Raw genomic sequence first — 20,085 nt, forward strand, 5'->3', positions numbered from 1 at the left:
TTCCTTTATATTTATACTCCACTTTTCTTCCTTCATGGAATTCAAGATGATACACATCTAGTTCCCAGGCAGTCTCACATCCAGACCTGCTTAATTTCAGCAAGGTGGCGGCCCCATACACCTTCAGACCATACCCTGGGATTCCTGTTGCATCATGTGTTTTGAATTGCTATCCTGAGGGCAGGGACTGTCTTGGTTTTTTCTTTTTTAAAATTCATCTTTAAGTCACTCTTTTTGGCTGAAGAGAGGTGGTAAAATGGTTTAAATTAATAAATAAATAAAATGCAAGTGGGAAATTAACCATGAACTACCATGCATTCTTCCTTTGTGTTAGTGTAATGTATTAATGATGCTTGAAGGAGCAGTAGTTTTGAAATCACAAGTGCATGATAACTTGCTGCACCAGGATCACCAACCTTTCTGGACCAGCGGGCACATTTTTAATTTTGAGAAAGTGGTGTGGGCATCAGTCACAATATGGCTGCCATGGGGACATGGCATAACACAAAATTAAAGAATATACAGTCATTTCTCCTTCCTCCTCCTCCCCACCTCCACAGGCAGCCATGTCCCACAGGTTTTGATTGTGGAGATTTCTCCCACACACACACAATGATGCTGTTGCTGTTGATTAACAGGGAGCATTCCCCAGTACCAGGAAAAATATACAAAGTGGCCACACCTCCCCCCCTCACTCACTCACTCACTCAGCACAAATGCAGATCACAGACACATATGCATCTGTTTCTCATTCACTCATACACACGCACGCACACACCCCTCTCCCTTTCTCTCTAACCCTCTCACATATCACACATACACACAAACCATATATTCATGTCTCTCCCCCCCTCACACACATCTCTCCCTCTCACAGACTATACATACATACTATACATACATACACTACTCCTCACTACACACACAGCTCATACATGCATCTCCCTCTCTCTCTCCCATGTGCTTTTCTCCCTCTCTCCGCACAGATGGACATCCACAGGCATTTTTCCAGGGGTGGAGAGAGGCAAGATAAAACACTGAAAGAGTGGAGCAGGCTAATTTCTCTGAAAAATGAGAAGAAGAGTGTCTGTACATTTTGCCTCCTATCTCAAGTTTTTAAAATGCTAGAAGCTTTTTTTTTTTTAAATGAAAGCTGGGAATCTGTGGATTATGGTTCATCTCAGGAGTACCAGAGACAACTTTTTCAGGCACCATGGCACCTGCAGGTGCTGTTTTGGTGACCTCTGAACTCCACTTTTCAGAATACGTCCATGTTTAGACAACTCACCCCCAAATGTGTTTCAAACTGCAGATTATATTAAACAAAATTAGGGTATTAAATTGCATCATGTATTTAAGGTCCATGTATCAGAGAATCACAGAGTTGGAAGAGACTTCAAAAGCCATCTAGTCCAAGCCCCTGCTAATGCAGGATACCCAGTACTATACCTTCCAAATGTCACCTAAAAAAGAAAAGTCTATCACTCTCTGAGGCATTCTGTTCCTCTGTTAAGCAAATCAGGAAATTTTATTCTAAATTCTTTTTCTTGTAATTTGAACCCACTGGGACAACAGAAAATACCTTCTGGAGCAACAGAAAATAAAAGTGCTCCATCAAACGACACAACAGCCCATCAGATATTTGGGGATGCTATATTGCCTCATATCTTTTTCAGGCTAAAAACTCCTTCAACCTTTTCTCATAGGAATTGGTCTCCAGGCCCTTTGCCAGTTTGTCAATATAGTTTAAACTGCAGTGCACAGAACTCTAGGTGTGTTCTGGCAAAGAAAAAATATTACTTCTCACAATCTGAGCACGATACATCTGATGATGTAACCTAGAATTGCACTAGGTGCTGCATCACACTGCTGACTCAGGTTTAGCCTGTGGTATACTAAAACATCTACATCCTTTTCACATGTTCTGTTATCAAGCCTCTGGTTAAATGCAAAATCTCACATTTATTTAAAATGAAAATCATTTTGTCCCAGTTCACATTGTCAAGATCATTTTGAATCTTGTTTCTACCCCCCACCCAGGTTATTCACTACTCTACCCAGTTTGATGTCATCTGTAAATCTGAAGAGCATCCCATCTACTCTTTTATCCAAATCATTTACAAAGATGCTAAACATCACTTAGTCCAGGATAGAACTCTGTGGCATTCCACTTGTCACTTCTCTCCAGGCTGACAAGGAGCTGGTTGATGAGCAGCCTTTGGGTACAGTCCATCAACCAGCTTCAAATCGACCCATAGCCATTTTCATGCTCTGTGTATTCATACCCAAATCCCCACATAGCCATGAAGCTCACTGGGTGACCTTGGGCCAGTCACTGCCTCTCAGCCTCAGAGGAAGGCAATGGTAAACTCCCTCTGAATACCACTTACAATGAAAACCCTGTCCATAGGGTCGCCATAAGTCGGAATCGACTTGAAGGCAGTCCATTTCATTTCAATTTTTGTATTCATATTCATTTGATATATACATATCAAAATGGCAGGCAGGTGGTGGGAGAATAAGGGAGGCCATTGAGTGCCTAATAGTGATCACCATGATCACCCAGACATCTCTTATCCAGTTTAGTTTTGCTTGTAATTTAATAAGCACAGTTCTTACATGTTCAGATCAATAATAAAATTCCAAATTATTTTAGTGGTATCAAATTTTCATCCAATCCATTTATTCTTTTCCAGGCCTATGGGACTCACTTCTATCTTTTATGTGTTCATTTGATTATCTGAAGGCAAAAATTGGTCTATGATCATTAATATGAAGCTAGCCATCTGGTACTGATTTTTTTTTCTTTGTTGGTTAAGGAAACAATACTAATGTTGCAATTATTATAAGCATGATTTTTATTTGTTAATTTTCTTAAACAATCAAATGCAGAGAAGGGAATGAGATGTGGCATGACAGATTGTAGCTGCTATATCTAGTGGCCCCAAAGGCAGCAATTTATGTCTTAAAAATGCACTAATTATATATGTCTGTTACAGCCTCTAATGGCCCCCAAATGGTTAAGAATGGAGGATACTGTCACCAAGTATTGCAGCAAAAGTGCTAATCATTAAAATGAAATGTAGATTGCTTTTTTATATTTGGTACAGTGCTGTGTCACTTAACAAACAAAACATAACTGTTTTGCTGATCACTAGGCACAAGAGTAGCAAGTACATACAGACCTTAAATGGAAACTGTCTAGTGCAAGTAAATGTGAACTTGTTTATAGTAGGATTGTCCAAAGGCAGAAAAGTTTTGTGTCATATTACCATGTCTCCCTGGCTCCATATTCCACAAACAAATTGGAAGGTTTATCTGTAGTTTAAGGAATGATGTCGCCCGTTTTATGAAATTGATACAAGATTTACATCCATTATTTGTCCCTGTCATATAACAGGATAAATTAGCATGCATGGATCTGATCACAATCGCTAACATGCGCACTGTTTGTTGTCAGAGATTTTCCCATGATTTAAACATCAGCACTAAAACTTAACACAATGATGGCCACACAGGTCAGAGCTGCCAGTTTTACAAGAGAAGTTGAACTGTTTGTAATATTTGTTTCAGCTTTTGATTGGACCATTGAGTAGATAGCCTGTGACAGGTGCTTCCCAAGCCCAATGCCCGCAAACAGTTGCCTGCCCCTAAATCCAGCCCTAAATTTCCCAATAGTGAACAAGTTTAGCCATTTATGAGGGCTACTTCACATAACCGTACTCACAGTACATCAATGTGCTCATATAAATTGGCTTTGTTGAGTGACTTTGACACAGAGACTTCCAGATTTGTGCTCTTAACAACTATGCTACATTTTATCTCACACAACAGAACTCATGGACAGTTTAACATTACCTAGCAGATCTTGAAAGGACATGAAGCACTTTCATGGCATAAAAAACAGTAGGTTTGAAAAAGTTGATACTCCTCTGCAAGCTTCAAGATCTCAGCCAGCAAATGAAGTCCAACCTGCAAAACATAGGTCACATTCTAAAAGTTCATCAAATGCCTTGCGTCAGGATCATCACGTGACAAAGTTCTTCAAGTATGCCACTATGATGTAGTCACAGGGCTCACAGGTGTGGATGGCTTAAGGTTACTTTTCAGAGCTTGGAAAAGTTACTTTTTTGAACTACAACTCCCATCAGCCCAATCAGTGGTCATGCTGGCTGGGGCTGATGGGAGTTGTAGTTCAAAAAAGTAACTTTTCCAAGCTCTGCTTTTCCTTTGTCATGAAATTGTCCTCAGGGTCCATTCTCAGGGTCTGGTTTCACTTCTCATGAATTTAATAAGAACAGGAAGCAAAGTTCTCCCTTTCATGGTAAAATTCAGCTTCCAAATATTTAAAGGAACAGTATGTCACAGTTTAGATAATTTGTAGATGCCAGATTTCTACAAGGATCATTGTGCTGTGGTGGATGACCTGTATACTAATTTGACATGCTGGAAGCCCAAACCCAAATGTCAGTTGGACAATTTTCTCATGTTGCTTATCACCTACTAGCCAGAACAAACAAGGCATGTCCTCCTTCAGCCTTAGTTACTCCAAATTCTCAAGACAACAGATTACCATTTTCATGAACTTCTTTATGGTTTGCTTGCTGATTTGGCATTGAAGTCACTGAGGAGGACAATTTATTTCCAGACCACTGATGTTTGTGGTGCAAACATAACAACACTAAATGATAATCTGATTCTATATTTACTAGATTTACATGTCACAAAATTAGTTCTAGACCCTTCCCCTGTTGCTGATAGGGATGGGAGTCAGAAATGGGCAAATGAATATGAAACAACTCACACTCAGGCATTCCTTATTACCACCTAAAAAAAACACTTGTTTTCTTGGAGTGGAAGTATTTCCATTACTGGATTAAAAAAAATCCATAGTCATTGTGGAGGGTTTTTAATTTTTTGTAATGGATCCTGTAACTTAGAATGTTAAAAAGGTACTAATGATAAAATTATTTCATCCAGTAAGCTTTAGCCTGAGAAGTAATAATGCATTTCCTTCCCCTGCCCCATGTGTGTTTTTGTAAAACAAAATAAAAATACTGAGGCCTTTAATAGCTAAAGTCATGTCCTTTCAGCTCTTCATTTAACTCTGACCTAAATTTGAATTGTGGTGGCCTCAAAGCCACAAGAGCAATATTCAGCCAAACCTACATGGCTAATCAAGCTAAATTACATATTGTGGCTCCTGAAAGGCCAAGGTCGGAGCTGGTACAGCTCTTGATTTCCTCCTCTTTAAAGACATATCTCCTTCCCGTATATCAGACTATGGTCTTTGGCCAGACAAGACAGGCCCATCAAGACAATATCTGGTTAATGAACCAATAAAGCATCTTTGTTTCCAATACTTCTTACTACCTTTTCTTATATGTACAATTATTACTGAAATCAGAGATGAGAACATTGCCTTGAGATATGATTTCCGTACGGGGATAGGTTTAAAAAAACACAAAACCAGCCATACAATACCCACCATTATCATTTTGATTATATGCTCTTCTCATTTGCTCTATGTGGTACATTTGTTATTACTTTTATAAAAGAGCAGAAAAGGCATCCACAAGATGAATTGTAAGGAAGGATTTCTATTTTTGCAGAAAGATATTTTGGCTGGGAACATTAAGCGGCAAGTGCGATTTGTAAAAGTTTTATTTTATTTTATTTACGTAAACTCTAAAAAGAGGAAATAACAGAGATATTTCTACGAGACAGGAAAGCCTGCGGCTACTTGGCAACAAATGATTGCAATTTAGAATTCATGTACTATTAAGAAATCCTGATTAAATTGTAAGGTCCTTGGGAAAAGGGAAGTCATAGAAATGAAAAGCCAGTGTGTTTTTTGCAGCTTAGGGAAGCCTAATACTGGCTTGTCTCTTGGGAGGCTAAGTTTACAGTGGTGACTGGAGGGCTTTTTGCTTTGCTGGAGCTATCAAGATGAGCACCATCCTGAACGGACATCCGATCAGAGGAGCAAGAAGTTTTCAATACTTTTTGCCTTTCTATCTGATACTGCCCTTCCTACGTCAACAACTGATGGCATTCTTGTCTATAGGGCATGCTACTTATGTACATGAAAACTGCTGTCAAACTGCAACTATGAGAGAGTCGCCTCTCACCTTTCAGAGAGCTGGGTCTAGTAGCCTCACAGACAGGTGAACAATAGTTAGGAACAATACCACCTGCAGAGTGGGGCAAGGAGAAGCATAAGAATTAAGGAGCTTTCCCCAGCCCAGTCTGTTCCACAAGCCCAAAGGGGATTAGCATGGGGAAGAGGGTATCTAGTGCAGACTGCTTTGCCCTGATCCGATAAGAGATAACCGCTCTAGCTTGCAAAAATGTTGGGCTGCCTTGGGACCATCAGGGGAACATCAAAAGGCCCAGTGTCCATGGCCCCAGTTCCCCTCTTGTAGCACCCAAAGAGCCACAACCACAGGTCTATTTGGCTTTTGTTTATTAGGGACAAGAAGTTACATCACACCCACACTTCCCCCAGTGAATACACCCACAGTTCCTGGAGGGGCCTAGGCTAAGGCTCCACACCTTGCTCTGTAGCCTGCCAATCACTCAAGTTCCCTGCCAGCCCCTTTTCTCCATCGGTATTTGACACCAGTCAGGCCCTCTCTGCCCCACTCCTTCCATTCTTCCTCTGTTATTTGGTATGCTGAAGGCTCACTGTCAACAACTGAGTGTCTCCCCAGCTGTTCCTTATCTGGCTTATCTCCCAGCCATTCTTCACCAGCAAGCCCTGTTGACTGGGGACCTGATCCTGCATCCACGCAGAAGGGAAGCCAAGGGGGCAGCGAGGTGGTCCCTGGCGGTCCTTCACACAAAGAATTTGACTTAAACCCTTTCTTCTCTTTGGCTGGATCTTCAAATATCTTTTACATATCTGTCATAGCCCTATCCTTACCCCGCCACCAAGAGGTCTAGAAATAGTACAGGCTTTCCTGGATGCTAGCTTCCCTCTGTCCGGCTAGATTTAGGGTGTCCACTTACTCATCAGTAAACACAGGACAGTGCTACACGTTAAGTCAGCTGCATTCTCCCCAACATTTCAACAATGAAAATAGAGGTTCTCTTATATTCTTTTAATACTACTAGTTCCACACTGAGGATCTTGGCCCATCACCACTACCAATATATCGTTGATGGCCGTGTCTGTCTTAAGTTAAATTATTCTGCAGTTAATAGTCCACTTACATTGGCTTCTAAAGCAGGGTGCATTAGTAAACTACCCATGGTGTAGCAGTTAGAGTGTTAGACTAGGTCATGGGAAACTATGTTTCAAATTCCCATCTAGCCATGAAGCTCACTGGGTGACCTTGGGTATGTTACTGTCTCTCAGCCTAACCTACCTCACAGGGTTGTAAGAATAAAATGGGATGGGGAAGAATAATGTACCTTCAGCTCCTTGGAGAAAAGATGGAATATGTGGTCAATGCATGAATAAATAAATAACAGTTTCCTTGTAATGCTTAATTTAAAAAGAACATAGGAACCTGCCTTATACGAAGTCAGATCAATGGTCCATACTCAGTATTGTTGACAATGACTATCAGCGGCTTACCAGGTTTCAGGTACTATGTGGAAAAACCAGGGATTGAACTTAAGACCTCCTGTTAGCAAAGTATGTCCTCCATCATTAAGTTACTGTCCTATCATAATGGATCTGGTTGTCTTTGTTGTACCATAGCTGTAACTCAAACACCTTTGGCAACATTTATTACCTGGAAAGGGGATGATGAGTGTATGTATGGAAGGGAAGCAATATAGATGGGGTGGTATCCAATGCAATAGTTCCATTAGCGCAAGGATTTCCATTTATGCAAAGCAACTTCCTCCCTCCACTCCCCACACACCCCATGGCCTCCCCAAATCTGTTCCAAAGGGCTGGGGGAAACAACAGAACAGATTAGAGGGAGTATGGGGAGGGAGTGAAGACAGAAGGGAAGTTCTGCTGCACAGCCAAAAGTCCATACGTTGATGGAATGTGTTTGTTGAATACCACACCTATGCAGTTTTGTGTCCATGTGTAAGCATGCATGCTAAAGTCAAGATGTATCAGTTCTCTGATTTTAACCCCTAGACCCATTAGAGAGGGGGCTAAAGTAAGTATGGCAACTATAGCAACTCACATATCCAATAAAAAAAAAGACTCCCAAAAATCTCTCAGGGACAAAAGGCAGGAACAAAATGAGAACCATAGGGATACATTAGCCTGGTTCACATGTGACAGTTATCCAAAGTATGACTTACTTGTGACTGTGTGAATGTGCTGACTTCTGGCAAGGAGGTCACACCTGCTTTGCTTCTGCCTGAGCTTTTTAGGTTAGTGCAGGATGGGAGCTAAGCCAAGGTTTGGCTTAGCATGTCATCCAAACTTGCGATCATGGTTAAAGGTCTCTTCTCCTTAACTATCACCTGTAATTATAAGGCAAACCTTGACTACAGATCATGGTTAAGGAGAGACCTTAACCACAACTGTGGGTTCAGACAATAACCTTGGACAAACCTTGGTTTAGTTGCTGCATTGCACTGACCTAAAAAACCTGGGGAGTAGGGATCAAAGTGCTGCAATCTTCTCCTTGGGAGCCAGTATGTTCATACCATGCCATGGTTTGGCTTAGCATGACATGAGAACACAGACATGAGAGCTAACTTTTCAAATGAAAACTAGCATGGCTCAATGGGTAGTTTTAGAGCTATTAAAAGCCAGTTTTAGCTATGAATTTGCTGGATAGCTTTGGGAAAGTTGCTGTACCTGGCCTGTTTTCCATCTGTAAAATTGGTATTAGAAAATTTGGTATTAGAAAATTTAATTTCATAGATGTTGTGAGAACAAAATGAGATAAAAAAATTCAAAGCACTTCACAAGCTAAGACTGCTCTTTAAACAATTTATGATGTTTAATGTGGATTATAGGCTGTTGCCTTGGTTGTCCAGTAATAGAGGAGTGGAACTGAGAAACCTGTACTATTTCTGTGTCTGTCCTATGAGTTTACAATTGAGCAGGGGATTTGAACCCAGATCATCAAAGACCAACAGTGCCATCCACTGGGGCTTGCTGACATTTTATTAATCCACGAAAATGGTCTGGTGCCATGGTTTTCAACCTGTGTTCCAAGGGAACCCTAGTGTTTATCAGAAACTTATAAAGAGTTCCTTTTTGACAGTAGTAGTATAGGTGAATAAGATTTAAATGTTCCCTGCGATGTAATAACAGGAAAGCTTGGGGTGTGAGCTCCTAGGGCACTTCCAGATGACCTGTTTATTGAGCATTCACCCTAATTTTTTTGCAGGGAATTTAGACAATGTTGGATATTTAATGAACATTCATTCTGATTTGTTTGTGGGGACTGCATCAAAGCAAGTGTTCTCTCACACGTCCCAGTGCATTTCCTCATCACTTTCTTTGTTGCAAAAAGTCTGATCTTTTGGGGTAGGCAGATTTGTTGTGCAAGACCTCACAATCCACTATAATTGTGCAACCTGAATTTGCCGGTATGATTGATCCCACCTCAAAATAGTGGCAGTCTGACTCTGGAAGCACCCTTAGCCAGGCACAGTGTCAATATATAGGATTCTCAGCCAGCTGCCAAGGCACTAGCACTCTGTCAGGGCCTGCTGGTGCTGGTGCCTTTTGGGGGATTTCCTGCCCATCCAGAGCGCAGACTTACCAAACAGCAGCCGTGGGTGGAGGGAAGCTGCCATTTTAAGTTGTGCACTGTGCCATGGAGCAATGCTATGTTGGGGCATTGTGGATAATTACCACAGCAAACTGCTGCTGCCTACCACTACTGCTGCTAATCCTGCTGAGGGGAGGTGCTCATTTTGGAGGAGAACCATCAAGGGCACTTTGCCAGCTCCCCACCCCAACGCACACACCCAAAGGCCAGCCAGCCAGCCAACCACCACCACACATGCTGGTCTGAATTCTCACAGGCCATTAATAAAGTCCAATAAGCCTAGCCATCACTCCATGTGAAATGACTGTAGGATATGCTCCAGAATCGTTTGCATTGTACAGCAATTCATTGGCAAACAGGTCCGTGTGGAAAGGGTTCCCTGAAGATGGCTGAGAGGCATTGGACAGACTAGAGCTGATGACAATGAAAAAGACAATGTGGTGTAGTGGTTAGAGTGCTGGACTAGGGCCTGGGAGATCAGGGTTCAAATCCCCACTCAACCATTAAGTTCACTGGGTGACCAGTCTAACCTACCTCAGAGGTTAAGGATAAAACGGGGAGAGGGAGAACTATGTATGACACCCCGAGCTCCTTCAAGGAAAGGTGGGATATAAATGTATAACAAAATATAGTTAAACTAAGTTCTACTTAGAGTAGACCTATTAAAATGAATGAATCTAAGTTAATCAAGTCTATTGACTTCAGTGGGTCTACTCTGCAATGAAATGCAGTCTAGTGCTGCATAGCACCCATAATAAATATAATAATAAAAGAAAGGACAGATTTATTTTCTCCTACTTCCAAATGTGACCCACCTAGGTACAAACTACTTACTCCATAAGAGATGTTGTTGGGAGTCCTGCTGAAATTGTCAAGCACAGAGGCCCCCAGATAGCAAGTACTTTGCAGGGGGTGCCAGGGATGCAGGCAGCAGCTATACAGTTAAGCAGGAAATGGATCAGCTGGTGGCACAGATGGACTACCTAGGAGCCTCTCACAGCAAAAAGATGTCTTAATTGAGGAAAGCAATAGACTGATTTCTATAAAGTAGTGATGCAGAAGAGTTCTTCAAGTATTATATAACAATATAAGAGCCCTGCTGGATCAGACCAAAAGCCTCTAAGAAGTTTAGATGCGTCTTGGAAACACAAGCAAGACATCAGTATGATATCCATTCAAGCTCATGTTACTCAGAAACTACTAATCAGAAGCATGCTGCCTTTCATCCTAGAGGCAGTATTTAGCCATCATGATTAGTAGCCATTGACAGTTGTCTACTGCGTGACTTTGTCCAATCCCTCTTTCAAGCCATCCAAGTCACTGGCAATCATCACATCTTGTGACAGTGAATACCACAGTTTATCTTCTATGTGCTGTGTGAAGAAGTACTTCTAAAAGTACTTCTGAACCTCCCACCATTCAGTTTCATTGGATGACCCTGGGTTCTAGATTCTATGAGATATGGAGAAACATGCTTCTCTGAGTCAGGAGGATTTAGGGCCATTGTGTCAATGTTCCAGTATGAACTGCTGCAGTTCTCTCCTTCAGTCAGAAGCTCTGGTGGCAGAGGGAGTAGGGATTTAGGAGTACAATATATACAGGTCTTCAGACACAAATGGTTACTATGATGTAACTTGACTCTAGTCTGCATGCATACTCATGGACAGAGCTTGGAAGTAACTCGTTATTTTTAACGAGTTACTTGTAATTCGTTACAATTTTAAATAACGAGTGGGTAATTCCATTACATTTGGCAAGTAACGGAACGAATAGTAATTTCCCTACTTTTCAGCTGCGACTTTAACGTTTCCACGTTAGGTTGGACGTTACTTGGGGGCGGGAACAAGGGGAAGTCAGCTCCTGGCTGTGATTGGTGAACACAAGACATGTGCCTCACACTGATTGGACCTCTGCGCAGACTCTCTCTTCCCCGCAGAGCTTGGAAAAGTTACTTTTTTGAACTACAACTCCCATCAGCTCCAGCCAGCATGGCCACTGGATTGGGCTGATGGGCGTTGTAGTTCAAAAAAGTAACTTTTCCAAGCTCTGAGAGGTGAATAGGCAGGGCCTGCTAGCGTCTGAGAGGAAAAAATGGACGCTGGAGGAAAACGCCAGGGCAAGGACAACGGAGGAGAAGGCAGCAGCAGAATGGCGAAGAGCTGTGGAGGTGAGTGACGATGATTTGTGTGTGTGTGTGTGTGTGTGTGCCTCTCCTTACCTCGCTGCTGCCTCCGCGGCACCTTCTGCCCCCCCATGGCCTACTTCTCTTCCTTCCCCCCCTTTTTGAACTCTCCCCCTTGTTCCCATGCATACCTGTGTGCTGTATTTATCCAGACAGAGCACTCCTGCCTTTTAAAATGCCGGCTAGCTTTTTATTGTATATTTATTTGAACTCCATCTTTCTTTTTATTTGTATTTTTGTCCTGTTTAATCACAAGACTGAATTGTATGTGGGACAAAAACTGTCTCAGTAATAATAATAATAATAATAATAAATCATTAGGCGTATAATAAATGGCTTAAGGCTGATTTTTTTGTTCTTGGCAGGGATGAGGTGAGAAGTAGGGTCCTTGCAGCTCCTCCTCTCAGTCCCCCAGCTCTCAAACACATGTTCTGTGAGAAAGAGAGAGATTCCCAGTCCCAGAGAGAGACAACTCCTGTAAACCCCATTCTCTCCAACAGCATCCCCAGGTGGGGTACCTGTGAAGATCGCCTCTTGCTGAAAAAAATCCATTTATTGCAGCTGAATATCTGGGCAATGTAAAATTAAAATGTTTAACTGATTAATCCTCTCCCTTTCAATAAACTGATCAATTACATTTCAATTGATTTGCTTATCACCAAGACTTCAAATCTATGAGAATTTCCAGTATATAATAATTAAAAAGAGTGCAAGACAATTTTATTTATTTATTTATTTATTAAATTTATATACCGCCCGACTAGCGGTGAACAATGAAGAATTCAATACAGAAGCTCTAGGGCACACAGTTAAAAAAAATCAAGGCTGATCTTTGTTATTGTTTCATGCATTCCCCGGTACAGTAACACACAAAATTACTTTAAAAACAATAAACAAGTGTCTCATATTAAAACTCATTCTTACCAATAAAAATAGGCCCCACTGATTAATCAACTCTCCTTTTAGTTAATTAATCTGCTGAAAATTAAAGCTTGTAGCCCTAGAGTTGGTTTTTTTTAAAAAAAAATCATTTGACCAGGAAGACAAGTACCGTTCAGTTCGCATACAATGAATTTCAGAGTTGAGATTAATCTGTTCTCATCACAGCCCAGGCTTGTGTATTTATGTGCAAGCCCTTTCTTGATGACATTGCCATGTGGTGACCAAAGCAAGGAGGAGAGAAGTCTCAGGCTGTGTGGTGCAGTCGCTGCAACACAATTGCTGCCTAGAAAAGAATGTGCAGGTGCAAAAAGCAAAAGCTCAAGTAAGCTTCAATAAGATGAACAGTGCCAAAGCTGCACAGGCTGCAATAGGCAATGTTGAGGGGTTTCATCATTACTGCTTTTTAGGAAGTGAAGGTCAACCACTGTCAGTGCTGCCCTGGGCTCCTACTGCGAGGAAGGGCGGGATATATATAAATATAAATAAATATATATATATACAGAAAGAAAGAAAGGAGAGATGTAAAGGGGAGTATTTCTTTAGATGTTACCCTACTTTCCATTTTTGCTTTCTATTTGCTTCTAGCCCTATTCTGTCACTCTCCAATACACATGAAGAAGGGGCAGTGAGGGCAACTCCCAAACCTGGGTGTTGCGCCTCCAAGTTAGTTACTTAGAACTAGGTATGCCTTTCCTATCTATGATGTATTTCTATAAATGAAATAGCTTTTCTTATTTTACTAAGTCTTAAGTCTCAGTGATCTCAGTGCAGGGTAAAAGCCTGCCACAAACACACACATTGGCACACACAAGCATCATAGACTGTTGACAATCTCTGCTAATATATATACAAATGTACATAACATGCATCACCTGATCTAGAGTTACCTTAGATCTTGCAAGATTTGCAAATAAGAAGCAATAGGGTTTTATATTAGTTCTGATTGTCTATTGGGCTATCATAGGTTATATGTTTTTTTCATTTTCTATGGCAAAAACTCCAACTTCAGTGGAATTTATGTGATGTGTTCTAATCATTTGAATTTGGCTAATGAATGCTTTATTCTTTCATCAGAACTTTAGCAGTAGTACTAAAATATTAATAAAAAAGAAAAGGGAAAGAAAAAATACTTTACATACATCATTCAGCTGTATTGCTAATTATAGATATAGATATAAAAAATAAACGGCATTTTGTCAAAAGTATTTTTGTCTACATTTTATACCTCATCCTTGGTTTTTCAAGCTTGGCATGGAATGCTTCTCATACAGAATTAATTTGAAATGCTGCATATTTATTATCATAATCATCATATTCAAAATAAAATACATATGTACCGCCTTCAAGTTGATTCCAACTTATGGTGACCCTATGAATAGAGTTTTCATGAGGCTGAGAGGCAGTGACTGGCCCAAGGTCACCCAGTGAGCTTCATGGCTATGTGGGGATTTGAACCCTAGTCTCATTTTGTTCTCACAACAACCCTGTGAGATAGTAGGTTAGACTGGCCCAGGCAGGGTTATTCAGTGAGCAAAAATGATGCAAATAGGATCTCTTTTAATTGTGCTATCGACCTGCTTACTTCCACTCTGACTGGGGGATCTTGCAGCATGGGGAAGAGATGGGGGCACATCACAGCTGAAGTTCACCCATATAGGAGCATTATCTCTTGTTTATTACAGAGACGCCTGTTGCAGGTTTTGCTGCTGAGAGCAGCAGTCAGTTAGTGCGGCCACTTGAGTCACAGCTTGTTGATCCTGAGGAGGCAAAACTAGAAAGTGAGGTTCAGAAAGGAGGCCCTGTGCGCGAGGAGGAGGAGGGCATGAAGCAGTGCCAGTTGCCCACAGCCACATCTGCAGAACAGCAAGTACCATGGTTTGGCTTTGAGAAAGCTTGTACATTTGTGAGCCAGAGTGGGAAAAATGTTGTTGTACGATGCAATTACTGCCTTCCAAGGATCAAAAATCTGAGATCAGCTGTTTCCTCCTCATCCAATGTGAAGAAACATTTTGAGGTAAGCCTTTGTCATGCTGGTCCTCAAAGAGTGTCCATTGTCTATTTATGTTTAAATTGTGAAGTTCCTCTTCCATTTTTTCTTGGATTCATGCTTTGTTCTTCTTCCTCAGAGGGCACACCCTGAGAAGCTGAGAGCAATTGAAGAAGCAATAAAGGCAAGGAGACATGGCCTTCCTGAACCAATGCATGACACCCCTCCTCCCAAAATGCTGAAGCAGCAGCAGACAACCCTTGAGAGGTGGGGATCTGGCAGGGAGCCTGTCACCCAGAGCAATCTCGACAGGAGAATCATTGATTTCATTGTAGAGGAGACATTACCACTTCAGACTGTGGACAAACTATCATTCATTAATCTGGTTCGCATTGGACTCCCCAAAGATCTCACCATCATATGTGCCAAGACTCTGAGAGACAGAATTGAGAAGAGAGCATGCCACATGAGAGAAACTCTTGGAAACCGAATGGGTGCTGTGGCATATATAGCAACCACTGCAGATTGTTGGACCAATGGCAAGAAGAGTTACTTTGGGGTAACAGCCCACTGGATCAACCCAACTACCCTGAAACGGGCCTTGGCTTGTAAGCGTCTGAAGGGGCGCCATACATACGATGTCCTTTCAAAAGCACTGCATGATGTACATGTGCAGTACAGGATCCACAACAAAGTTATGTGCACTACTACAGACAATGGCTCCAACTTTGTGAAAGGGTTCAGAGTTTTCATGGCCAAAGAACCAGTGGAAGCTGCAGGCACCAGTGACGATGATGGTGATAACCAGGAGGAGGAGGAGGCTGAGGTGGAGTTTGTGCCTATCTGTGAGATCCTGGACACAGGACCTGAGGCAGAGGAAGAAGCTGCAGACTCAGGAGAGGATTTTGTTTTACCACCACACCAGAGATGTGCTAGCCACACCCTCAACCTTGTGGCAACACAAGACATAGAGGCCATGCTTTCTGACTCCTCCAAAAGTAGTCTTCTTGGTCCTTTCAAGAAACAGTTTTGTTCCTTGATGGGAAAGTGCAGCAAGTTGTGGTCCAAGCAGAACCAGTCAGCACAGATTGCTGAGTATATCCATGCGCAATGTGGTGTGTATCTGAAGGTACCAAATAAGACCAGGTGGAATTCCACCTTTGATGCGTTGAAGCAACTACATGAGCTCCTGTCAACTGTGCCACTAAAAATGCACGCCATAATGGACCGCTGCTCCTTGTCCAGGATCACAGCTGCAGAGATTGAAGTGGTACAGGAATACACAGAGATTATGGAGCCACTAGCCCAGTCCCTAGATATCCTGCAACGGGAGAACGGCATGTTCATGGGGTATTTGCTACCAACGCTCTGCAATCTGGACCGCAAGTTAGAAGGACTGGAAAACAAACCTGAGAGGTACACATACTGTTTTCAGCTGCTGAGAGGTGTGCGCGAAGCCCTTAGAAAGCGGTTTGCAGCTATCTGGGAGGACAAGAGGCTTCTTCTGGCAGCCTGCCTACACCCTCGCTTCAAACTAGATTGGCTGGAATCGTGTCAGGCCACCACCCATACCAACAAGTAAGAACATTAGGGAAGCCCTTTGGGTGGATTACTCCAAGGGAAATGTTGTCTCAAGGGAGGCATCAGAGGGCTTATGGTGGTAGGCAGGGGCTGGGCCTTTTCTTTCTGGGGCTCCTCATCACAACCTTGGGTTGCTGCAGGTACTCCTTAAGGGTCTGCTGTGCTGCCCCATGAGTGTGGTGACTTGGTCACCTTCCTACCTTCCATGTCATCATCCACAAGCTCAGGCTGGACCCTGAACCAGGGGACATGACAAGCATCAGGAAATGAAGAGCAGATGATGGTTTCCTAACATATATGTGTTAACATATCCTCTCTCTTTCTTAGATACACAACGGAAGCCTTGTTGAAAGCTGAAATAAACATGGGTGTACTTAATGAGGACAGTGATCAGTCTTCAGATAAAGACCAGGAAAGAGATGACTTAGAAGATGACTTCTTTAACTTTCTGCCCCAGGGCAAGAGGTCAGCAGTGGACACTGCTGAGGAGGAACTGGTGAGGTACCTGAGGTCTCCCAGCAGGGAAGTGTCATCACTCCATGGCTTTCCACGTGTGCTGCGGTGTTTTTTGCAGCACAACACAGGCATGCCTTCAAGCGCCGCAGTAGAACGCCTGTTCAGTACTGGTGGCAACGTAATGACTGTAAAAAGACATTCCTTGTCTTGACATGCTCTTTGAGCATCTTGTTCTTTTGAGACATAACAGAAACATATTATAAAAGCATTTCAAGTGTAAAATTTGATTTCAAGAGTTGGGGTATCATCATTGCTTGGGGGGATGTGAGATTCTGTTATGCCATTATGTTAATCTTACAGATAATTTTTTTTATTCTACTACCCCCTGTGTGTTTATTTTTATTATTGTTTTAGGCTTCTTAGATGTGCAGCAGCCAAGGCCAGCACCTTGTAGGAGTTTTTTTAAAAAAGTAACTGAAATGTAATTGTAGTGATTACTTTTGAGAAAAAGTAAAGTAATCAGTTACTTTCAGAGCAACTGTAATTGTAACAGTAATTACTACTTTTTTGGGCCAAGTAATTGTAACTGTAATTTATTACTTTTTTAAAGTAATCTTCCAAGCTCTGCTCATGGACACACAATGTCACTGATTTCCTTTTACATAACCAATCACCCCCTTTCCAGGTAGTAAATGTTGCTTATGGTATTTGAGTTACAGCTAAATAAATGCAACCACAATGAAATTAGACATTCTAACGAAATTTATGGCCAGTTTAATCCACTGTGCTTCACAAGTTCACCAGTGCAACATCAAACGTTAAAACATTCCAAGCAATAGCATTATGCTTGGACCACAGTATTCCTCAGAATCTTAGTAGTAAGAATTCAGTGTACAGTATGTCTAGCCTTCAGTGTTCAGAGCACAGCAAATATGTAGGTTCAGTAGATGCACCAGAGAGAAATGAATAGGATTCATGCACAAGCACTGTGCTCCTGTTCATTTTAATTACATGAAAGGTTCTTGTTGAATTATGTTCAGCGAATCTAGTCTTCTATGTTGCTTGCTTGTCTATATATCCACTGAACAAATATGTAAGGAAAGCTAGGATATACTTTCACTGTTGCAAAACCCTAACATTAGCAGACCTTAAGAACTCCTGGTAGATAAAGAAAGCTCAAGAAATCCAGCATTTTGCAGATGCTCATGATGCTCGGGGCTTTTTTAATGCCACTAAGGCCATCTATGGACCAACAAATTATGGTACAAATCCCTTATGTTCAATAGATGGTACCAAACTTCTAAAGAACAAAGAGTCTATTGCACTGCGTTGGAAAGAGCATTACCACAACCTCCTTAATCGTAACTCTTATGTGACTGGTGAGGTCTTCTCACAAATCCCACAACAACAAATTAGAGATGAGCTTACAGTATCCCCTAATTTGGATGAAGTCAGTAAAGCCATTAATCAAATGAAGAATAAGAAAGCTAGTGGACCTGATGGGATTCCTGCTGAAGTCTTTAAAGAAGGTGGGCCTGAATTTACACAACTTCATAACCTCATTGAAAAAATCTGGATGAGGGAGGAGAACCCAGAAGACTTTAGGGATGCCATAATTATCACTCTTTTCAAGAAGGGTTATAGAACAGATTGTGGGAACTACTGAGGTATCTTTTTTCTAGCTACCGCAGGTAAAATCCTTGCAAGGATCCTCGCAAATCGCCTCCTACCTATCTCAGAAGACATCCTTCCTGAATCCCAAAATGATTTCCGCCCTTCCAGGGGGACAGTGGACATGATCTTCACTGCACGACAGCTTCAAGAAAAATGCAGGGAGCAAAACCGACCTCTGTATATGGCATTTATTGATCTGACTAAGTCCTCTGATACTGTAAATCGAACTGCTCTCTGGACCATCCTTCTGAAAATTGGATGCCCTGATAAATTTGTGAATATTTTGCAACTCCTCCATGACAACATGACGGCGACAAATTTGGATAACAATGGCTCTCAAAATTATCCATTCAAAGTGGGATCAGGCATCAAACAGGGATGCGTAATTGCTCCGACCTTATTTGCTATTTTCATTGCCATGATTCTACACCTTGTTGAAGGGAAACTTCCCGCTGCTGAGGAAATCACATATCAAACAGATGGAAAGCTTTTTAACCTCAGTAGGCTGAAAGCAAAAACTAAGGTAATGTCAACCTCTGTCGTAGAACTTCAGTATGCTGATGATAATGTAGTCTCCGCACATTCATAGGAAGATCTTCAAACTATCCTAAATGTCTTTATAGAAGCATATGAAAAGCTTGGCCTCTTGCTTAACATCAAAAAACCCAAAGTGCTTCATCAGCAAGTGCATACCAATCCCTCTGTAGCACCATCAATCCAGCTTAATGGTGCAACACTGGAGAATCTCAATCACTTTTCTTATCTTGGCAGCCATCTCTCTGTAATTCAGCATCTGAAATTCAGCATTGTCTGAGCTTTGAGAGAGCTCAAATAGAGAGCTATTCGCTATGGGTGGTCTATAAATGAAACAAATAAAATAAATAAATAAATTCTCCCGAACGAAGCGTAGAGTGTTCGAGGATCGGGATATTCGCAGGGAGACCAAAATCCTTATTTATAAAGCCATTGTACTACCGACCTTACTGTATGCCTGTGAAACATGGACCACCTATAAATGCCACTCCCAACTTCTTGAAAGATTCCACCAACGCTGCCTCCGGAAAATTCTGCAAATTACTTGGGAAGATAGGTGGACTAATGTTAGCGTATTGGAAGAAGCAAAGACCACCAGTGTTGAAACAATGATCCTCCAACATCAACTTTGCTGGACCGGCCATGTTGTTCGAATGCCTAATCACCGTCTTCCAAAGCAGCTACTTTACTCCCAACTTAAGGATGGAAAATGGAACATGGGTGGACAGCAAAAGAGGTTTAAAGATGTTCTTAAAGCAAATCTAAAAAAATGTAACATGAACATCGACAAGTCTTCGCCCATGAACGTCCCCAATGGAGGTCGGCTATTGTCAAAGGTGCTGTAGACTTTGAAGAAGCACGAATACAGGGCGAAAGGGACAAACGAGGTAAGCGGAAGGCACATCAAACAAACCCTCATCGAGACCATCTTCAATCTGGAAACCTATGTCCTCACTGTGGGAGGCTGTGTGGATCCAGAATTGGCCTCCACAGTCACTTATGGACCCATTGTTAAAGACCTTACCCTG

The 20,085-nt window shown here is 41.8% G+C and overlaps 1 long non-coding RNA gene across 1 annotated transcript in view; it reads right to left on the bottom strand.

Annotated features, from left to right (window-relative positions):
• Window positions 1-2,914: 2,914 nt before the first annotated feature.
• Window positions 2,915-20,085, bottom strand: part of LOC133388402 (uncharacterized) — a 31,187-nt gene continuing 14,016 nt past the window's right edge. The window contains exon 3 of the long non-coding RNA XR_009763788.1: window positions 2,915-3,972. This is a non-coding gene — a long non-coding RNA (uncharacterized LOC133388402). The remainder of the gene's footprint in view (window positions 3,973-20,085) is intronic.

This window comes from Rhineura floridana, chromosome 7 (genome assembly GCF_030035675.1).
Source record: "Rhineura floridana isolate rRhiFlo1 chromosome 7, rRhiFlo1.hap2, whole genome shotgun sequence".
Classification (NCBI taxonomy): Eukaryota; Metazoa; Chordata; class Lepidosauria; order Squamata; family Rhineuridae; genus Rhineura; species Rhineura floridana.